The sequence below is a fragment of the Scophthalmus maximus genome, chromosome 11, assembly GCF_022379125.1.
Source record: "Scophthalmus maximus strain ysfricsl-2021 chromosome 11, ASM2237912v1, whole genome shotgun sequence".
Taxonomy (NCBI): domain Eukaryota; kingdom Metazoa; phylum Chordata; class Actinopteri; order Pleuronectiformes; family Scophthalmidae; genus Scophthalmus; species Scophthalmus maximus.
In genome coordinates this window covers 10,505,001-10,526,550 of record NC_061525.1, presented here as the reverse complement: position 1 = coordinate 10,526,550, position 21,550 = coordinate 10,505,001, and the positions used below count along the sequence as shown (strand labels likewise).

At 39.9% G+C, this 21,550-nt stretch overlaps 1 protein-coding gene and 1 long non-coding RNA gene across 2 annotated transcripts in view; one reads left to right on the top strand and one right to left on the bottom strand.

Moving 5' to 3' along the window:
- rtn4rl1b (reticulon 4 receptor-like 1b) overlaps positions 1 to 21,550 on the top strand; it is a 122,079-nt gene that overhangs the window by 88,689 nt on the left and 11,840 nt on the right. The gene's annotated exons all lie outside the window — the stretch shown is intronic.
- The window catches only part of LOC118299359, an 11,591-nt gene continuing 6,991 nt past the window's right edge, over positions 16,951 to 21,550 (bottom strand). Inside the window, exons 2-3 of the long non-coding RNA XR_004789835.2 lie at positions 19,349 to 19,456; positions 16,951 to 18,206 (exon numbers count right to left, since the gene is read on the bottom strand). This is a non-coding gene — a long non-coding RNA (uncharacterized LOC118299359). The remainder of the gene's footprint in view (positions 18,207 to 19,348; positions 19,457 to 21,550) is intronic.

Sequence of the window (21,550 nt, the reverse complement as noted above, 5' to 3'; positions counted from 1 at the left end):
GAATTCTTGCCAGTTAAACTATCTCACCAGCGTGCCAGGTCGAGTGCAAATGACGAGCACAGAGAATTGTATATGAGGTGGGGTAATTAGGAATTCTGGCTAGTATGGACTCGTATGGAGACTGAATATAATAATGAGCTGTGCTTGAGTGTGTGTTGAGTTGATGTTGAAGTGGGCCATGCCACAGAAAGTAATTGTAATGAAGTTGAGATAGACAAGGGTGACAGTGGTGGCAGTTCCCAAATACCACTGTGGAAGCTAACTTCAAGTTATGCAACCCATTTCCTCTTAAGAAGATGTGTCAGTGTGGGACACATCCTCCCATGGGGGTTTCACTGAATACAATCCTGTCTTAAAGGCATATCAGAGCGATGCAGGTCTCTCACTCACAACCTTATTATTACCTGCAAAGTCCCAAATCCTTATTCTACTGGAAAAACTATCTGGCAAACTATCTGTCTTTGCCTTTGGAGCATTAGGATTACATGTTTAATCTATAATTATCTCCTACTTAAATCAGTCTCAAGCTCATTATGGAACAAAAATGCCCTGCTTGCCGGCAACCAATTTCCTGAGGAGCCTGTAACTTATTCATGTGCCACACAAAGAGAACGGATCGGTGATATCTTCGACTTAAATCCTGACAAATCAATTTGGAGAAGTGTACCTCGCCACAGCGCAAATCTTTGAGACAGAAAACACAACATTAGGCAACACAAAGGGGGATTAGCTCAAAAACAGTAGATAAAGAAATGAAACAAAATGCTCAAATGAGTGTGTCATTTATATATTTTAATTTATATTTTAATTTATATTTTAATTTATATTTTATTTACAATGTTACAATGTAGTTTCTCCCCTAGTAGTGACCACTAGTAGTGCTATGGAGCATATTTTTAGGATGCAGGTCCTATTTTTGTACACACATTTATTATGCCACAAGAATATAACAGTGAAGTTTGTTGAGAAAATTTAAAAAGGCTGTTTACAAAAAGACACCGCAAAGTCTTCTAGATCAATGGATCGAGAGCAGAGCGTTTGGATGCCCTTAGGATACAACAAAATAATTAGTTATTTGAAAAAACATTGTCAAATTAAGTTTATTCTTGCAGTGTTTTTGTACTACTGCACAAAATATGCCCAGTTATCCAATCTCTTGGATTACTTGGCAGCCTACAGTGATGACTTTCCACAAGAAGACATTGCTTTCCATGGGGTCACAAAACATAAAAATCTTAATTTAGAAAGAAAAATGCAATCCATTGCATGGAAGTGGTAGACGAACTACCATTGGCTACTACTGATGAAAAGCTCTTATTTCTCTGAAGTGGTTTTGTGTCCTCAGATAAGTAGAATAAAAACTTTTCTTGTACTTTTCTTTTTGATGTGGCTTCCTTCCAATTTCCTTTTTAGAGTTTATAAAGAGTCTCCTTCCGCCTTGAGTTTGTGGCTGTGTTGGTGCAAATTTCCTGAAGGAGCATCAAGAATGATTCATCCGCAATCCCTGAATCATCCATCACACAATAGTTTTATCAATAGTTTATCATCAACACAGTTTCCTGAATGTTGGGGGGACTGGAGGGGCAGAGTTGGTACACCGGGGGAATTTATTGCAAGAGAAAGCTTAGCATGCGGTTGTGCTGCAAAGTTAATATTTCATCATCAGACCTTTTGATCTTGTATTACTTTGAACTCTCTTGTTAATCCTGCTAAACGTCAGAAAGGTATAACTAATTTTAATGCTCTGTTATTAGGAGAATTCTATTCTTGGCTACTAAGTTCTTCAGATTTATTAAAAATATTGTATATTGAAGTAAAGAGGACACAATTCCTGAAAGCCCTGTTCAGTTTTTCCATGTTTTAAATTTCCAACAGCTGTGCCCAATGAAAATGTATCTGAAATTGATATTACATCCATATACTCGGAAAAAGAAAGTTAATGTAAATGACCTTTATAGTGAAGTGTAGTCCATGCTGATACCTGGTGTCAGGAACCGTATGAATACTGACTTTTTAAAAAATATTTGAAATATGATCCTGATTTGCACTTGTCTGGAATCACCAGTGTATCACAAAATACTGATGGAAAAGCTTTCTTGAATCCATGACTTTTGAGATCACTATTAGAAGAGATGTAACATGCCTGGAGTATAGGAGTGAATGATACTAAAACTTGCTTTTCATTTCCAGATATGTGCAAGGCAACTTGCCCCATTGCCATTATTTTGGTTCTTTGGTCTTTTTCTCATTCTGAGTCATGTTGTTTTCAGCAGTGAGTAGGGGGGATTGAGGAGTGTGAACCGTGTTATCAAGAAGCAATCTTGGTTCAAAGGAGTGGGGATCTTGGCCACAGAAAAAAAGGGGTGGGTGGCAAATAGTTGTCTGGGAAAGCAGACAAACACTACAAAGTCTGGCTGTATCAAATGTTTAAAGTGAAATGGCATTTTACCTCTTGGGCAATTATATGGTAACACAAATATTACATATCTGCCTGTGATGAAATTAAAGTCTGCTTCGATGGCCATGGAGTGTATCTCCACCACCAAATGAAATCAAGGCAAAACAGGGAATTGGCAGCTTTTCATTTCTGGTTGCAATATCACCTCAAGCCTTGTTTTCTTCTCTTTATGTCCTTTATGGGGTGACATTGGTCCACAGATAGATGTTCTATTGTTGCAGTGGGCACATTTGGAATAGTAACCCCTGCTACACTGCAATGCAATGTCAGTGAGAATGGCACTTATTATTCCCAAACACTTCATTACATTTCTGTCAATCTTCATTTTTTTGCCACCCTGGGCCTGGCTATCAAGGTCACTGTGCTCGGCTCGCTCACTGTTATGTTGTTAGCAGGGCAAAAGTCCACCGATCGCAGCTGGCCCTTTCATTAGGCAGAGAGTCCTGTGAGCAACAAAGGTGGCACTAGGACCTGCGGTGGCTAAATCTGGTGACACTTAGGGCTCTATTTTAATGATCTATGCTGATGGTCCAAAGCACATGGAGCAAGTGCATTTGGGGCAAGTCCAAATCCACTTTTGCTCGTTTAACGGCAGAACAAAAGGTTGCTGTGCCAAACACATGGTGCAATGTGTTGTACTTAATCTTAATCATGGGTGTGTTTTGGCCATATCATTCACTAAACCAGAGTGCTATCTACCTCTCCCTTTAAAGGCAAGGTGTGCTTGCACCTAGGCAGATTGCTTTTATAATGACAGGTTTTCCAGGTAGAGCATCTCTCTGTTATTATGCAAAGTGAAAGCACCAGTGCAGATCATCAGTGTTTAACAAGCAGAGTGTATGGGCATTGTGCATCCATCTGTTGGAGTTGTGTTGATAATACGCCCTTTAAATAATAGAGAAATTGTATTTCCGAGAAGCCCTTTGAGAGACACCAGAAGACAATGCTGTGTGTACTAATTCCGATACTACTTTTATGACAAACTACACCAAGTGACAAGGTAGCCCTGTATAATGTTATGAAATACAACAATAAATAATAACGTTCAGTATATTACGAAAATACTGCATACTCAATACAATAAAAAACAAATAACAAGACTGTACTTTCAAACTCTACTACTCTCATATGAGATCTAATTACTGGCTTAAGCCATTATTTTAGTTACAGAATAACATTTTCAAGACAAAACGTATAATAAATTGAAACATTTTTAGGTATATAAATGTATAACGTTACAATGTATAACATAATTAAAACTAGCTGAATCTAGACCAGCTACAACCTTAATATATCCGCTTATGTTTAATATAAGTGTATAATAATAATCCACAAATACAAATACTAGCATAATTAGGGGCTGCATTGCTGGTGAAATTTAATTCATTTTGCTTCATAGTAAGGCAGCACAGCAACAATTCCCATTACATATGAAAAGACAGAAAATAATCTTTCCTTATCTGTTACTGTGAGACAAACTATAGAAAAACATTCCACAGTCTGTAAATTAGCAGTGATTTTCCTTAAGATAAGATAAATGGGATAAGCGTGTGAACTAAATTAAATTAAATTGGTGTAAAATGTTCAGGAAAATTCAGGAGAAACGATAGACAGTTGAATGAAATATAGAATCCATACTAATGTATTTGTGACGCTTATTAGCATTGGAAATGTGGCAGGTTGGTTATGTCATCATGCATATAAAGCATGCGAAGCCCAAAAACCTTTTCAATAACAGGACGTCAGTATTCCTCATAATCTCTGTATCATCTACAGGCAGAGGAAGATGACGTTACTGTGCTCTTGTGCTGTACATATTATACATAGCTATGGACAAAGCTCGATCACCAACTGGGGTCCGATGAGGATGATGATGAAGTGCGACAGCTCATTGCTGCCATCTGACAGTGTTTGGGTGGAACATCATCATTAACCAACCAGTCACACTGATTTGGCTGCTTTAGTGCACAGGGGTTGTGGTACAGGAGCTGAAAATGAGGAAGTCCACAGCTATGTTGCGTGCTGTGTTCACATCCTGCCTTTTGTCAGGTGAAGGTGTAGCTACAACCTGCTGCAGTGCAATAGCTCTTTATATGAGCTTCTCTTTACAGGCTCTTTAAGGACTCACTGTGTGCAATGCCAGCAGGCAGAGTCAATACTGTGAAATGTGATGTGAAAGCTATTGTGAAGCCATGCAAGTTAGATTACTCATCAGACTGACACATAATGGAAAGAAGATATTGCGCTACGGAAAGTTTTTACCATAGATCCTGAGAAAGTCATATAAAAGACGAAAGGAAAATGTACCACTGTACTTATGTCACTACTTAGATCAAACAGAGACGGAGAACATAATGCCAGGTTAATAGCAGTCTTGTGTGGGTCTGCTATGCCTTCTGCTTTTTATATCCCTGTTGACCTCCAGACTCCTCTGTGCAGTAATGCAATCACAAATGAGTGCAATCCTAATTCTCTCTTCAGAGATTGAATTGGAGAGGAATGGAATGATTGGAGTTGAGATTTTATTAAGTCATTAAATGTGCAAGTTAAAGTCTGCAAGCCTAATGTCTTCAATGTCAATATCATCTTCGGAGGGCTAATGTCTTTGGCATACACTTGGATCGAAAAAGTTAAAATGAGAAAGAGGGACTGGAATATATTAAGGTACAGTCACTTGATTGTAATTCATAGCCATGTGACCAAGCACAGTCTATGGGTGAAGTGAAGCCCAGGGAAAGTGGCTCCTGAACACACAACCAGCAGCACAACTGAATAAGTGGGATTTAAAAAAAAAACAATTTTAAAAGACAAAAAGAAAATTTGTAAAATGTGGAGGCATTTTGTTCTGCATCCGTTGGTAACGCCTCTTGAAAAATCCAAAATGCACCGAGAGGTTCCAGTCTAATACGCATTTGACTATTAGTCCGCCTACGCCAGGCTAGAGAATCCCGCTCCGGGAGGCTGGGAGTGCAGCCTGTATCCAGTCAGAGGGAACAGGTCTGTGTAAGCTGCCAGTCAGGCTCAGCACTGCAACCGCTTTCCCTACAGTGATGTTGATGGGGGAGCACATCTACCACAACAGGAGCTCATTAAGGGAAAATAATTGGAATTTGTTTAAAAAAAAAAAAACAGTCTTCAGGCTTGGGAGACTGGTGTTTGTCCGTTCCTGGGAAGACAGTCGCCTTCTTTTTTGGGGGCTTTTCACCTGCCAGCTTCAAAAGGAGAATGCAGAGATAGACAGATAGATGTGCTCATATATCTGCACATGCGTACACCAACATGACTTTCCTCGACTCAAACTGTCATTCAGCCTTGCCGCTCAGCCCCCAACCCCTCATCTTCTATCAGGAGCAGCAGCAGCAATAGACAGGAAATATAGCCTTTCATACCAAAAGCCTCTTGTGAATCCCTGCTTTTACCCAGCAGTGACAATCACCATAATTATTACTACTGTCACAACTAAGTGAGAGTTGGGAATCGTTTAATGGTGCAATCTAAAATTAAAAACAACACATGTAAACACTGGCAAGGAATGGGAAACATGTAATTACTGGTAATTATAGAGCAGGATTCTACCACCGCAAAGTCTATCAAACACCAGCGCTGTAGCAGAAACTGCAGATCGCAAGAGCTTAGACCAAATAGGACTCTCTCACTGTAGCAATGCCAATAAAGTTTAAATCAGCATATTTGGAGATGCTGATTTAAAACTCCATTGGTCATTATTAAATATTGATTTGCAAGATGACACATCTGTCCATAAAGACCATGAAAAAAGCGGCACAAATATAGTGCCATAAAGATGCTGATGAAGTGGCATGAAGAGCCTCAATCTGCCTTATGTCTTGCAGTCGAGATGCAGGTCATGTGGTTATTATGCTGCCAACTACGTGTTTCACATGTTCCTCCCTGAGCAGGAGGGCTGGATCCACTGGGTGACGGACTCAAACCTTTACCGTGACTCACCAGAAAAGGATAAGGATTAGACTTTCCCTCTGACATAAGGTCCACTTGTGACATGTCACATGTAATATAACTGAGCCAGGAACCAGAGGACAAATGCAATTATATCAATGTGTGTTCTGTTTAGTTGGATGAAGCACGTGTTCATTGGATCAAGGCACAAAAATGCTGTGTCTGCATTGTTACTGATCAAATCAGATCAACATCAAGACACAGACCCACACAGCTTGGCTGATCTACAGCAGGTTTAACTAACAGGATGATGCACTTACAGTTCCTGTGCGAGTACGAGTTTTTACTGTAAGTGCATGAATTCCTGTGAGTGTTGGTGACAGTCTGTATTTCAGGATCTCGAGGTGAAAAATTCCCACACATAACCTATGTTCTATTTCATTCATTTGATCTAAATGACCTTTGTCGGGTCGACATAGAAAGATTATACATGTTCAATTTCAAAATCCTATTTTTATCCCACACACCTTTGTTGAATTTAACTGTGTCCTCTGACTGTCCTGCTTCCATAGTTCAAATGAGAGAAGACCTGAGTTGATAAAAATGGTACTCATCTTGTCTCCTGCATTTACTCACTGTCCATTGAATGCTTATCTTTCTTTGTCCTGGGTTTCTCCTTTTAGAAGGTTGTTGTTTTTTGCATGCAGCCTGAAAGGAGGCGCAGATGTTGTGTCCAAGGTTATGAATGCAGAATGATTGTTTTCAAATTTGTTCGTAATGCCCATAGATTTATAGTGAGAGGTTTGCAGACAGCAGAGGGAGAAATGTGAATGTACTTAAGGTCCTGCTGTGCCTGCAGGTATTTACGTCACTTATTTTTCTTTCTCAGAAGCCACCGGCATTTGTAATACCAATTAGGACATGATATTGTGGCATTGTATACAAGTTATCTAGTATTTTACAAACATAAAAAAAGAAACAAAATGTTTGTGTGTCCATGTAGCAGTCATAAAGAGGAGCTGCACATATCATTGTGCAGAATGTTTGGTTGTAATGGAGCATGACAGAGCCACTGGAACTCTCTTAGCTCAGACAATCTAATTCATAAATGGAGATGCAAATATTTTTGTTTTCGCAAAATAAAAATGAAGAAAACATTAAGGGACATTGCATTTACAGTCTTCCATCAGGCATATGGAAGCTTTTCCTCATGTTTATTGCTTCTGATAAGATTAAATATCCAACTTCTGGCAATTGATTAGAGCTATTTGACTGTAAATGCTGCAACAGTGCAGCTTTTACAGGTAAGTGTTTTTGGGTCGGGAGAGGAACCAGGGATGAAAGAGCGTGGTCTTTGTGTCCACTGAATTTTGACCACTTCATAGTCTAAGAATAAATGAGCACAGCTCAGAGAGAGGTGCTGTCCAGCGATAATGATAGCCTGTCACATTTTAGGGCAGCAATTATGCAGATTTTGTTTTTCTGAAATGTCGTCCTGACATTCAATAACACAATCCCACTCAAACATGGCCAGACAGTCCCTCCCTCAGTTCTTTCTGATTGGTGGTTAGTACAAAATGTGGCAGAGCATCACCAAATGACTCTAGATAATAGGCCTGGTAATTGGAGCACATGTTAACCCGTTATAGCGAGGAACTGGTTAACATGTATGAATCATAAATACTTGTACCAAATCATGCATGGCATTCCAACAGATGGTATATTTAAATACATGCTATGAGTTCATTACCTCAATGTCAAGCAGGGTGTTCTCTCCTCAAAATGACAACGTCTCCTCCGGCTGCGTTTCTTTTCTAACTGCAGCCAAGTTCACTGGTTATTGGCTGTAATTGAATGACCTCTTAAAGCTAATTCAATGGCAATCATCCCCGGCATGTGTGAAATGTTTGAAGGGTATAAAAGTATTCAGAAAGTCTGAAAAAGAAAAAAAAATCAGTGATGCTCTGGGTTCAACTTTTTTTGTAACTTCCTCTCAACCTGCCCCGTCTGCTCCCTCTCCAAGTACGGATTTTCCAAAATGTCTTTCAACAACCATCAGAGGAAGACACAGTGACTCACTCAGCTCAGTTATGTGCAAGAGCAACAAGAGAGAACCTCTTATTTTCAGAAACTGAACATCATAGCCATAACTCTAACGGCAAAATGTTGTGAAGCTGCATGCATTTAGGTTCTTTTCATGATGCTGCTGTGAACAAATTAGCGCCTCTCGTATGACATATTTCTCCCTATATGAAAAAATTTATCATCAAGTGAGGAAGGATAATTTGCTGTTTTACTCCGAGGCTGACACTCAAGATCCTTACCAACAACGTAAATATTATGCTGTCAAGCTAAATCAAAATCATTTCTGCTATCAATGAATGTTTTTGCTGGCTGAAAACATCTCATCTTATCTACATTTTCCCACTTATATAATCAAATAAAAAAGACGGCCTGTGAGCAAATTGTTTAACAAAAGTGTGTGCTTAGTATAGATCCTGCAAAAAATGTAAATACATTCACTTGTTTTATTTTGTGTAATTGCCATTAAAGATAAAACCTACCGATTATTTTGTAAACTGAAATTTTATGAAAGACATATATACAGTCTTTTTTAAATTTTGGTAGTTGTCTGGTATGGTGTCATATTGCTACTTTTAGTTAAATAAAAACTGCCTCTTGGAGCACTAACTTTACATCAGCTTAACCATGAGCTGTGCGGACTGTGCAATAAATGTATTTCCTGCCTACAACTGCCACTGTTCTTTTATCAGTAAGAAACAACCCCCATTGTTGCCAGTGGGAGGTCTGGAACAACGTCCAATGCCCCAGCAGCCAGATTATTCATGTGACCAGCAGCTATGGCCTGGGATCAGAGCACAGCATAATGAATACATGTGGTGATTGAACCAAGGAGAGAAAACTATCATATGTCAGCGTGGGATCAGATGGAATCTCTGTCAGTTAGGATGCATTTCCCACATTTGAATCACCATCAGGAATAGTGAGTGGGAAATTGGTGAAAATGTCACCAATCAACGTCTCCTCTGTAGGATCGGCTTGTTAGTTTAAGTACAGCTAATGATCTTCAACAGGTGTCAGTGCAAGACTGAATGAATAAAGGTACGGAGGAAGAGAGGAAAGAATGTCGAGTAGTTATGAAATGAGAAGGAGTGGTCCTGCAGGGAGAGACGCATAAATGCTGAAAAATATTAAAAACACCTTTTGAGCAACTAGAGTGTTCATTGTAGATCGGATATGCCATTTCTTCTAAGCAGGGAAATTGAATGTACCCTCTAATTCAACTGGAACTATTTATGCAGGCTCACGTGTATCACGCGTATCATGTTTAAGTCATCAGAGGTGACTTAGCTTATCTGTGGTTCCCAAACAACATATTGTTAGTGCAAATGTGTAGGCCGTGTTCTACAGGTTGTATTCAGGAGTTGTATGAGGAGAGGCAATTTCAACGTCAACTACGATAAGGGGACTAACAGGGCCAACATGCAGAGACAAGCAACCATTTACACCCACATTCACATAGTCTCCAATTAACCTAACCCCAATCTGCATGTCTTTGGACTGTGGGAGGAAGCCGGAAAAAAACCAACACAGACACTAGGAGAACATGCAAACTCCAAACAGAAAGGCCCTGGTTGGTTTGTCTGTTGGTCGGTTCAAACCAAGAACTTCCTTTATCTGAGGCTACAGTGCTAACCACTTTACCACCGTGCCGCCCCCATATATAAAGCATTAATCAAAGTGAATTGCCTTCTTTTGGGAATTAAACTCATGCATTGAAATCAACTTCCTTATACTGTAGATGTGTAATTTATTCATGGCATTGATTTAAAATACAAATAAAAAAGCAGATACCAGTGAAAGTTTAAAAAAACAGTATAATTACATTTTTCAGTTGTTGAACTACAATAGCACTGGATCATATGTCAGTGTGATATTTAAAAAGGATCAATTAACCTGAACTCCCTCAAGGCCCATGAATAATATGTTCTGCAAAAATGCCGTGGATAAAGAGAAGACGGACTGCAGGTCTCGAGAGCCGACAGGGCGTGAGCGATGGAGCCGAGGAAATGGGAGTCACCGAAGACAGAGAGGTGGCACAGATGGCAGCTCAGTCACAGACTGGTCGCAGAGGCTGGAAATCAGACACCTCAGCAAGTCACAACTATACAAAACAGCGGTGAGCAGCTGCAAAACCAAGCATTTATCAGCGTGATCCAGACAGACTTCATTTATCCAGCTTGACATTCACAGATTCAGTGGTTAACTCGTTGGGGGATTTGCTTGGGCAAAGGCTAGTTGCTACATGAACCTGTCGACACCCACTCCTGGAGTTATGAGCATAATTTATGTTGATGGAGCCGCTACAAAAGTTCCTACTCCTCCGATGTTCCAGACTGGAGCAAAAGTTACATGGACTTCAACTTAAACTTTTAGTGTTTGATATTAACTTGTCAAATCTTGGACAAAGATCATTTTAAAACATTAAATCTTTTAGCAAAAGAGTGTTATTTTCCTTTTCTGTCCCTCTTTTAGACCGGGAACAGACTGTAGAATATGTTGAGGGAAATTCAATCACAAAACACTTGAACACTGTGGAAAACATTGCAAGTGGCATTGTACCCTGCAAGAACAGCATCAGTCATTTTAGGAGGTGCCCCACAACAATATGTTTACATTCATGTGACAAAGCCCTCCAGCATTATGACGGGGGCAAAGGAGGAAGTCATAGAGTGGCGCATTTTTAAAGAGTGGTATAAACATAAGGAGTGCTAAAATGTCGTTGTGTCTTAAGAATGACCCCTAACCCAAACCAAATGGTTTATTATTGTAACATAACTGTAGTTGTAGACAGAAAACATTTTGGTTTTGCTTTCTAAAATCAAATAAAAACGCGTTGCTTGCTTCCTGTAGCACGAGGATCGCACGGGTAGAGGATGACCTTTTATCTAGAAGAGCAGGCCAATCAAGAACTTAGCATTTACAGGACACCATAAAGTAATCTTAAATCATACTAGCTAAGTATCATTTATGCGTGAATGTCATTGATGCTGCAGAATTTTAAAATTGACAGAAAACGCAGAGTTGACAAACACAAACAGCACAACATCGAGTTTGTGATTCCAGGTGGACTGTAAAAATCGGAAAAGCTCTAAAGGCCACGCAGAGCTCCACTCAGCATCCCTCTGCACCTCAGCAGTATTATTCTCATTCCATAGCCCCAGCTCATTTATTTCTGGAAAGGGAAATATGCTCCCAATTTCTTTTTTGTCATTTCTAACTGGAGCAATCCACTGAATGAATTCCGGCTGTACCAGAGTACATGTCAGAAAGAGAGAAAAAAATCTCCTGCACTTAACAGGAAATAATTATTCTTGACTGAGAAGCATTTGCTGCTCAATTTTTTTCCTCCATCACTATTTCTCAAACTCCCCTGGTGTCATTAGTCTCTGGGTGAGGGGGGGAGGTTAATTTCCTCTTTCCCTCCAAGTACAGTGCACAGTGCATTATCTTGCTGCAAATTTACTCTTTCAAACACGTAGGCTGTGGGCGGCGGGTAATAATAATGGGGCGGTGAATGAAATGAAAGTGGTGCCATTGGTCGTACTGTGACTCATTCCCTCACTCACAAAATTGGTGAAACATGTTCATATCACATGATTCATGGTTCAATCATTTTACCCATGGTGATGAAAACAATTGACCCATGACCAATTTTCACATTGGCATAAAATTGCCTTATTATTTCAACATCACACAGTCGCACATAGTGTCACAATAACTGCAATAAAAAAAAAAATCCAATGCCATTTTTATTTAGACAAATAAATAAGTGTTAGAAACTAGTCTTTTTTGTACTGGAAGGAAATGACAAGAGAAAAAAATGTATGTGATGTAAAATTGTGATACCATTGTTGTCCATATGACAGGTTTTAGCCCTCATACAATTTCTGCTGTCAAAACTACATTACCATCTCATTATAATGCAGTTGTAAGCAGAGACGGCTTTGAAAACGTGTCAGTGTATTTGAGGAAGCTCTTGCATCTGATATTTGAGATTCTGTAGCAGAAAAGTATCATATTTACGAGCCAATTGTTTTGGAAAAGCAAACCTGGAGGACCAACGATGAGCAAATACGGCTGCATCATTTAATTCAGTGTTTAATTTCCCTACTGGCAATCAAATGTACCGACAAGCAGTTTTGTATCCACACTAACTCTTAGTCACAACTATGAAAAGAAATGACACTGTCAGTAAATCCAACTGTGCACTAAATGGGCCAAATGAAACAAAGCAAGATCCTATTGTCCTTAAAGTTCTCTAAAAAGCTTCTCATTAAAAACTCCATCTGTTAGTTAGACAACCTGGTTTGTGACTGCAAACTGTATTTCTCTTGAGGAAGGTGCTCACTGTAACACCTTTAAGAAGCTGACATCATAAAAGGCTTCACACACTATCAAGGAGGCGCGCGCACACACACACACACACACACACACACACACACACACACACACACACACACACACACACACACACACACACACACACACACACACACACACACACACACACACACACACACACACACACACACACACACACACACACACACTTGAAGACACAGTGTGGCTTTCATGGCAGTGTCTCACACATTACACACACATCTTGAGATGTTGGAAGGAATACTGTTAGAGAGTTTTTGAACTTGAGAAAAAAATGAAATCAAAATGTGTCACATTCAGAAGACTTGAAGGCAGCTGCAAACTGGGAGCAGGGAGAAAAGCAGCATATAAGATACTGTATGTTGCCTTATTCTAAACTGATCACAATGTCTCTGCAGGTTATCCAGCAGCCGTGCTTCTCTGTATCGAGCAGGCAGACAGGAATAGACAGATCCAGGTGTTTCCAGGCAGGACGGACTGATAGCGTCTGATTGTGAGCGAGTGTCTGCTGCGTTCTGGCACCAGATGACCGACTGTGAGTTTGGTTTGGCACCTGTACTGTACAGCTGCCAGATCAGCTCCAGTCAGCTAACAATGTGGACAAAGAAAGGCTTGGTGTGCTTTTTTAAAAAAAATTTCACTTTGTTTTTACAGAATATTAATAAGCTTCAGACTTGGTGTGAAAAAGTATTTGGCTGGTTGTTGTTAGTTTTAAGTTGAGTGTCGTATTCAAAACCAGTTCTTTCCAGTTCAGTTTGAACATGTGATACAGCTGCTGTTAAAATGTAAATAGCCTGACATAATAAGTAGGCTATTCTATTTCTATGAGACCAGAGAGCATCAGCCTACCACACACAAACACACATAGTATCACTATAACAATTACAGACTGTACAATGGCAGTTCAACTAGAGAGAGGAAAGCGTGATTTCCTTTTTTTTTCTCCTTTGAAAATCCACTTTTGACCTTCAGTGTCCTTGTCAAGAGTTGCACATGCATCTGGTGTGTCTACCGTATCCAAGCAGATTCCCAGGTATTTTTAAAATACAACAATTTCAATGTATTGGTGGATTTTTGCTGGGTTAAACTCCTAATGAATAATACAAAATAGATTTCCTTTCAAACTTCAGCCTGTTGATGAAATAAATTAGATGTGACAACTAGTTTCTGGGCCTTCAAGTTTGGAGTTCCAGGCACATTAGTTTCTCCTTAATAAACTATTCGTGCATAGTCAATAGCCTTCTATGATGATGGTTACTGAGTGTCTAAAGCAGAAACAAACAAAAAAGACCCAGATCAAATTATCTCTCTATGAAATAAATATTCATTACAATTATTGCAGTGGTCACAAGGATGAGAGTGTAATGTGATCCCTTTCAAGTAATGTGGAATTAGACTTAATAAAAGAGATAAAGTATTAAATGTTGAAATGTATAGCCAATAATGTGATGTACAGTACTGGTTAACATATATTGCTCATTTTCTCACTTTCGTTACACCCTTGTCTACAAACATGAATGTGAGATGTAATACTTTAACTATTGTATTGTGGGTGTTTGAAAACCCTCAGTTCATCACATAGAGTATGTTTAAATACAGATAGAGTTTCATTTCAAGACTCAGCTGTAAGGGAATCCCTGCCATATTCAACCTCGAGCCTGGAATTCGCATTATGTGTGATATTCCTGTTTGCTTATTACACCATGAAATTTCCACATAGCTCTACCTTTAATTATCACTTGCATTGCAATAATCGGTTTCTCAAGACAATATAACCACATACTGTATTCTAATAAGAACCAGCATCATTCGAGCAGAACTACTATACAGGTCCCCCAGCCCGCCTACGCACCCACCCACACAATGGAGAAAAGTCTCCATTAAGAGTGTGTGAGCATTTCCACAGGGGAAGTAGAAAGAAGAACATCTAGAATCGGCTCCAAGAGCATCAAGTGTTGGCTGATTTGCCAAATAACTTTGTATCATGTAATTCGGTGGCCCTGAGAGGTTTCAATGACTGAACTCCCCCTGTAGTCTGAAAGGCTTGCTTGAGCTGTATGTTCCACATATTTACAGTTTATATTTTTTATTTTTTTGGGGAGGGAGGGGGGTACGTACTGTGAAAAAATACAGATTACTGAATAGAGAAAACTATGGTTCATATTCTTTCGTTCAGTACCAACAAATTGTTTTCTAATGACAATGACCATGAGTTCCCCTAACCTTGAAGGCATAACCTATTGAATATTTTTCTTACTGTCAACAAATACCATGAATAAATCACAACAACTATGCATCAGTCAGAAAGTACTGTTTGACTTCCCATCGGCATTCAGCCCCAAGCTCATTCATAACTGAAACTGTAAACCTCTAAAAATGGGTATGAAAAACTACAGACATTACTCAAACAGGAGCAAATAATGTATTTCTTAAGGACTATTTTCAGGTGCACATCAATACACATCTGGCACTCGCGTGAGTATTTACAGCAACAGGACCAAGTGTGTGAGACTGAGTTAAACTAAACTAGTCTCCATGGTAATACAAGATTCAGTGCAACACAAGTTTAAAAGTTGGACAGAAATGGAGGTCTATCCCACCGACAACATGGTCATTAATTGTTGTATTTTTGTATTTTAACTTGATTTATTGACAAACAGAAAATTGTAGAATGTCCCCTGCCTTATCCTTTAAACATGTGGTTTCAGCATTGACTGTGGACTGTATATAAATGGATGTCAACTCCGAGTTTCTCTGCCTAAAACCTGTATTCTCTCCAATCACCAGCAGAGGTCGACTACACTGGTTGCAAAAAGAAGTCGGTTTCTATGGAAGTCTATGAGAAAAAGATTCTACTGCTCACTTGATTTATAACGCCAGTAAACATTTTCCTGAGGAGTTAATGGTCTCAATCGCTCGTATAATGTTGGCATGATGACTTCTTTTAAAAAGAAGGCTATTTGCATTCAGGTTGTTTTCCCCTGCATGTCAAGACATTTTATAATATTAATGATCTTTGTCCATCATCTGCTCTTCGCTAAGTACATTTTCACATTTGTAAATGTGCTGTACACACATCAAGTTTGTTATTTTGTCAACAGTGCAAGCTTAACAGAAAGAATCACTTTGGCAAACTTGGCCTGTTTGAGTTTGGGCTTTTGCCATTAGCTTCCCATGGTTGACTAGGACCCAGTTCAACCTCTGTAACGGCTGCCTGAGGGGAGAGCAGAATAGGTCGGTGAGAGAGGGTGACATGGTGAGGAGGTAACGTTTGTGGTGGTGAGTGCAGAGAGGTGTGAAGATAATAGTCCCAATGGGGAGATATGCAAGGCAGGGGTGCTTTATGAGGCTTGGTCAGCCTGGTGTGAAGGAGTCCTGCATCGCACACAGAAAGTAAAGAATCTCTCTCTCTCTCACTCTATTTTGTTTTCTCTTTCAGACTTGTTGCCTCTCTTTTCACTTCTTATCTCGAATTTAAACAAGCTTTATTGTCATATCCAATAAGTGTAATGCTGTTCCACAAGGGTGTCACCATTCAGAATGTAACAAATAAGGAAAACATAATTTGCAATTGACTTCATGAAATACAGTATCCAGCTCCATTATTATAAAATAACCATGACTCCACACTCTCCTCTTGAACATATGTTTCTATATGTTGTACTTCTCCTTGAGGTGTTTTCTTTATAATGAAGAAAACAAGTTTCTCAGACAGAAACCATTAAAAAAAGAGTCTACTGTATGTTTGTGATGTGATGAGATGAATGCAATTTAAAGAAAGTAAATGATCAGAACAATGGGGGGGGGGGGGGGGGGGGTTGGGGGGCTTTCATGTGTGCATGTACTGGTTTCCCCTCAGGGTGTGATATGTTCTGACACATTTAACAATTTCCTATGGCAATGCCTTTTTTTCCCTGTAGTTTCCTATATTGAATTTTGTTTTGACAAGTGTTGTTTTTGCAAAGACCTTGGTTCTTATGTCTTTATACAGGCTGTGTTTTAGCAGGAATGGCTGCTCTTTTTGTATCTTGCTGTTGACAGAACTGAGTCTGGGATGTCAAGTGTCTGTGTCCACCAGTGTCAGTGCCAGACCGTGGTTTGTAATTCTCAGTTTCTTGTCACTCACACATAATCTGCCAGTTGGTATTTTCTATGCAGTGCTAAAAGACATAGAGTTTTTGTTGTACATGTCCAGTGGCTGATGTACATTTCTTCTTCTCTGGCTATAATGTGGTCCGTCCAGATTGTGTGAGAGCTGTGCTAGAGGAGCTGAGACTCATGCCCAGCTGGCTGATGGGATTTCTCTCCTTTTGGCAACACAGAGATTTTGTGAGAACTCAAGGTCTGAACCCGCTGTGGTGTTTGGTTCAAAATGGCTAGTTCCATAATTTTCACTTAAAGGAAAACTACACTGTATTGGTTCAGGATTATAAAACTCCATGTCCTTGGCTCATCAATCTGACCAGAAAGATTCAGGCTGAAATGATCAAGCTTCTGCCATAAATGGCTGCAACTGTGAAATACCAATGATTAAGGTGTTTAGATCTCAAAACTGGAAATTGACTTAAAGGAGACATATTATGCTCAAATTCAGGTTTATACTTGGATGACCACTTGAAAAGGATTACATGCTCTAATGTTCAGAAAAAGGCATCAGTATCCTCATATTGCCCATTCCTGCAGCTCCCCTTTTCACCTTCTGTCTAAAAGGCCTGGATTTCTGTCTGTGACATCACATTAGTACATGAATCTGAACCAGTGGTTCAGAGCCAGGCTTTCGGGTTCAGCCAGCCCACAAAATAACAACAGGGTGGTCTTTTTTCACAGTTTGTGGGCAGGCAGGCTCCACAGATACCCATTATGTGCACAAACACTGAAAAAGGGATTTTTGCATAATATGTCACCTTCAATTTTGGTTCAGCATCCATCATTCTCCTTTCTTTTCTTTCTTGTCTTTCGCGATCTCTCCCCACAATTTAACTTTGATTCTGTACTCTCGATACCATCAACCTCAGCGTCGCCCTTCGTTCTTTTCTCTCTCCCTCTGTCTTTGAACCGCACTCTTGTGTAAACAAACTCCTCACTCCTCTCTCCTTGTCTCTCTCTCGCCCTGTCCTTGACTCTCCTCATCGTTATCCGTCTTCAAGGGGAGATGGGGGTAAAGTGGCTGGAGGGGATCATGTTTCATCATCGGGCCATATGAACTGAGCTGGAGCCTGACATCTTCCTTTGCAGTTGCATGTCTGAATATCATGTTGTGTTGCGACTCGGCGCAATATGAAATGGAAGGTTCTCTTTTTGGTCATACGACGAAAAAGTTCAAGGGACCAATTCATTACAAGCAACAAAAATTAGTCTTGGGCCGTCACTGTGGAGAGAGAGAAAAAAAATGAACCACTTATCCGTGGAATGTCTGCAGCAAGGCACTTAGCTTTATGTTGAGAGAGGGGTTGGGAGAAGCCACTAGTGAGTGGTAGTGGCATGCAGCTGAGAGGGAGGGCAAAGCACTCACAAAGCTGAGTAGTTTGTTCAGTTCGCCTCCGGAGGGTTTAGGTTTACAATGGAGAAGAGGAAAACAAAATAGAAACTGAAAATGGCAGAGCTGTCGTAAAAAGCAGGAGCCCTCACGACATGGCGCGCCATCACAATGTCTCATGACAAGATATGGTAATTTGCCATGACTCTCATGCCCCCTCATGGATAAAACACAAGCAGGGGGGTAAAGTAATAAGACTTAGAAATTCGTATGTTTTTAAGGTTTTGGTGATGGAACACTTAGAAGTGAATGTTTGGTTTGGTGTTGTGCTTTTTCAGTGACTCACTAAATCCCATAAGCTGCTATAGTATCTCTAACAGCCAGACCAGGGTTTCTTTAATCACAACGAGACAGTGACTGTTTTATCCAGCGAAGCCTCCTGCTTTGTAGCTTGGGGAAACAACCAGAGAATCAATTAAACGGCAGAGGGGAGGGAGGACAGGAGTAAATAATGGCAGACACGTCGTAAAGAGGAACAGCAATTTGAGTGAGTCAGAGTGACATTGAGTATATCCATTTATAGAAATGTAACAGGTAACATTGGGGAAATGTTGCTGGTTAGACTTTGAGAAGATTTGACAATGAAGCCTGGCTCATTTCTCACCAATATGGACTCAATAAACAGGTACATGTGCGTTTGCTCGATGGAGCCACCACAGTGACTCAAGGGCAACTCTAATACCCTGCATGGAATTGAGCGAATGAAATGAAAAGAACCAGGGTGGGATCCAATTGGGAGCAAAACAGATCTAAATTTGATTTGATGACAATTTAATGTACAGTCTTCTTCTCATGCCCAAGCACTGTGAGAACATTACAGTAAATGCTGAGCATGTTTGTCGGGGGAGAGTGTCGGAGGCCTTCAAGGTGATAAGCCCTGTACAGGCCCACTACATTAATGAATTAACATTACACCAGGATCAATGGTGAAGCTCTCAGGGTCTGAAAAACTAGACTTAATGAAAAGGGATTACTCTCTTAAGATCAAGGTCTTCCACTTCTCTTCTCTTCTCCCCCTCAGCTGCTTTTCTTCTGCTCTTTTGTATTCTGTTGTGTTGTCTTTCCTCACTCAACAACCCTTTCTGAAGAAAACACACACACAAATATTCAAATTCAGATATGTCCACCACCTGTCAAGGCTTCTCCAGTCAGCAACATGAATGTCACTTTCAACTGATTTACAACAAAAACCTTAGATTCTAATAGCAACAACCGGCAGAAAAAAAACATATCCACAACTTCACCAATCGTATTCGCAGCATATACAATTGATCGATGAATACTTTGTTCCGATCACTCAGTGTCTCTACAACATAACCAAACAATCTTCTTTCATGTCATTCAATTCCCTTGTCATAGCTCCAAAGACTCAGAGTTGCATACAGTATTTAGCAACATATTGGAGATTGGATTCCTTGTTTGGAACATAGTGAGCGTGTTAAGTATACTGACCATATCGATTGACAGCTTAGCATATGGTGCAGTAGTTGTTTGAGAAGTTTATGTGAATGGCTTAGTTTATTCGAGTCTGGTTCACCAATCGAAACCAGTTTAACTGCTGAGCCGACTACTATTCTCTGTGAAGGAGTGAACTGATCACTTTTTGTTGGAGTATTCTTTAATTTACTTGCATCTACTTATGATTTATAGCCGTATACACGTGTACATTAATTGTGCACTCTACATGTATGTAACTCTATATAATATTGAAACCTCTGTTTACTAGTGCCTTTGTTAGGTTTGACTTTAACTTGAGGTTGTATTTCAGCTGGCGCTGCTGTCTTTTAGCTCGCAGTTCCATCTCGTGAGTCCTTTTAGTCTCTTGTATCTCTTGAACTAATGAACCACAATGCATTGCCTGATCCTCGCACACTTTTCTGCTTGATTTCACATTCCTTCTTGCCTCTTTGCAGCCATTAGTTAAGACTATCTGTATGTGTTCATGTGCACACCTTTACATACATGGGGTAGCAAACTCTCACCTGCTATGAATAATTGATCTGTTGAATCTAGGGCGCATGAGGTATGTTATGCGAGAAGGCAGCTGCAGCAGCAGGGAGCTACCTTACAGTTTGTTTTAAGAGAAACATGTAAGAGGTGCCAGAAGGCGGAGACCAGTGTGGTGGAAAACATCACCTCTATAGGAATATACTGACCTGATAGTTCCCAAAGAGAGCTGTGTAACTTCTAAATCATTAATCCAAAGAGAAAAGCTTTTAGTGGCGTCTACTGAAGCCAGAAAGCATCGAGAGTGTCTCCAAGGTTAGCGAATGTCATATCTACACATGACAACATGATGCAATTTTAAATGGCAGTTTCAAGTAGTAGGACTGAGACTTGAAATCACAACTACGTACACTAAGAACAAATATTATTTAAATTTGAGGGCGAGATGGTGGAACACAGAATTGTTGACATTGACACAATTTCCTGTTTATTTCCTGTTGATAAACAAGCAGCAACCCCATAACAATTGAGGAGTTAAGACAAATTGAATATTTGTCTGGTAAATAACATGAAATTCATGTTAGCACATTGTTAAGTCATGCAGTAAATTGCTCTTGGGACATTCTTATGAGGATTGTAGTGTTTGAGCCGAAAGGGGTCTGAAATAGAGGACATCAAGACAAACATGCAGTGCAGATTGTGACCAACTATGGGGTGCATCTGCCTATTAGACTGATTTGAATGTTTTGTATGAAATACATAATTAGATTTTTTGTGTGTCCCTGCACCTGCATATGTCCCAAAAGGAGAATAAATCATTTTCACTTTTGGCTGCAGCCCTGCACTGGACATTCTGCTCTGCTGTGTTCATGTATTAACTCCATAGGGAAATTTCACTATTTTGTTTTGCCCCTGCAACAAAAATGTCCGAGCGCAGTCTCAGCTAAAGAGCACCAGCCCTAGAAAGAAAGTATTTGATGCCTTGCTCAGATTCTTCATAAGACAGATGCTCGCTGACACGAGGCTTGTAACCAGGTCATCTGGTTCACGGAGCAACGACGGTACCAGCGGTGCAGACGCGTTTACCTAACTGTGCAATAAACCGATCTTCTCCTCTTCCCCTCGATTGAATTACATAGGTGTCGTCACAACAGTTAATGGTTTTCAACAGTACATACTCATTTTTGAACAAGTAGCTTAATTCCCTCCTTTCCTCTGCCCGTGTCTGC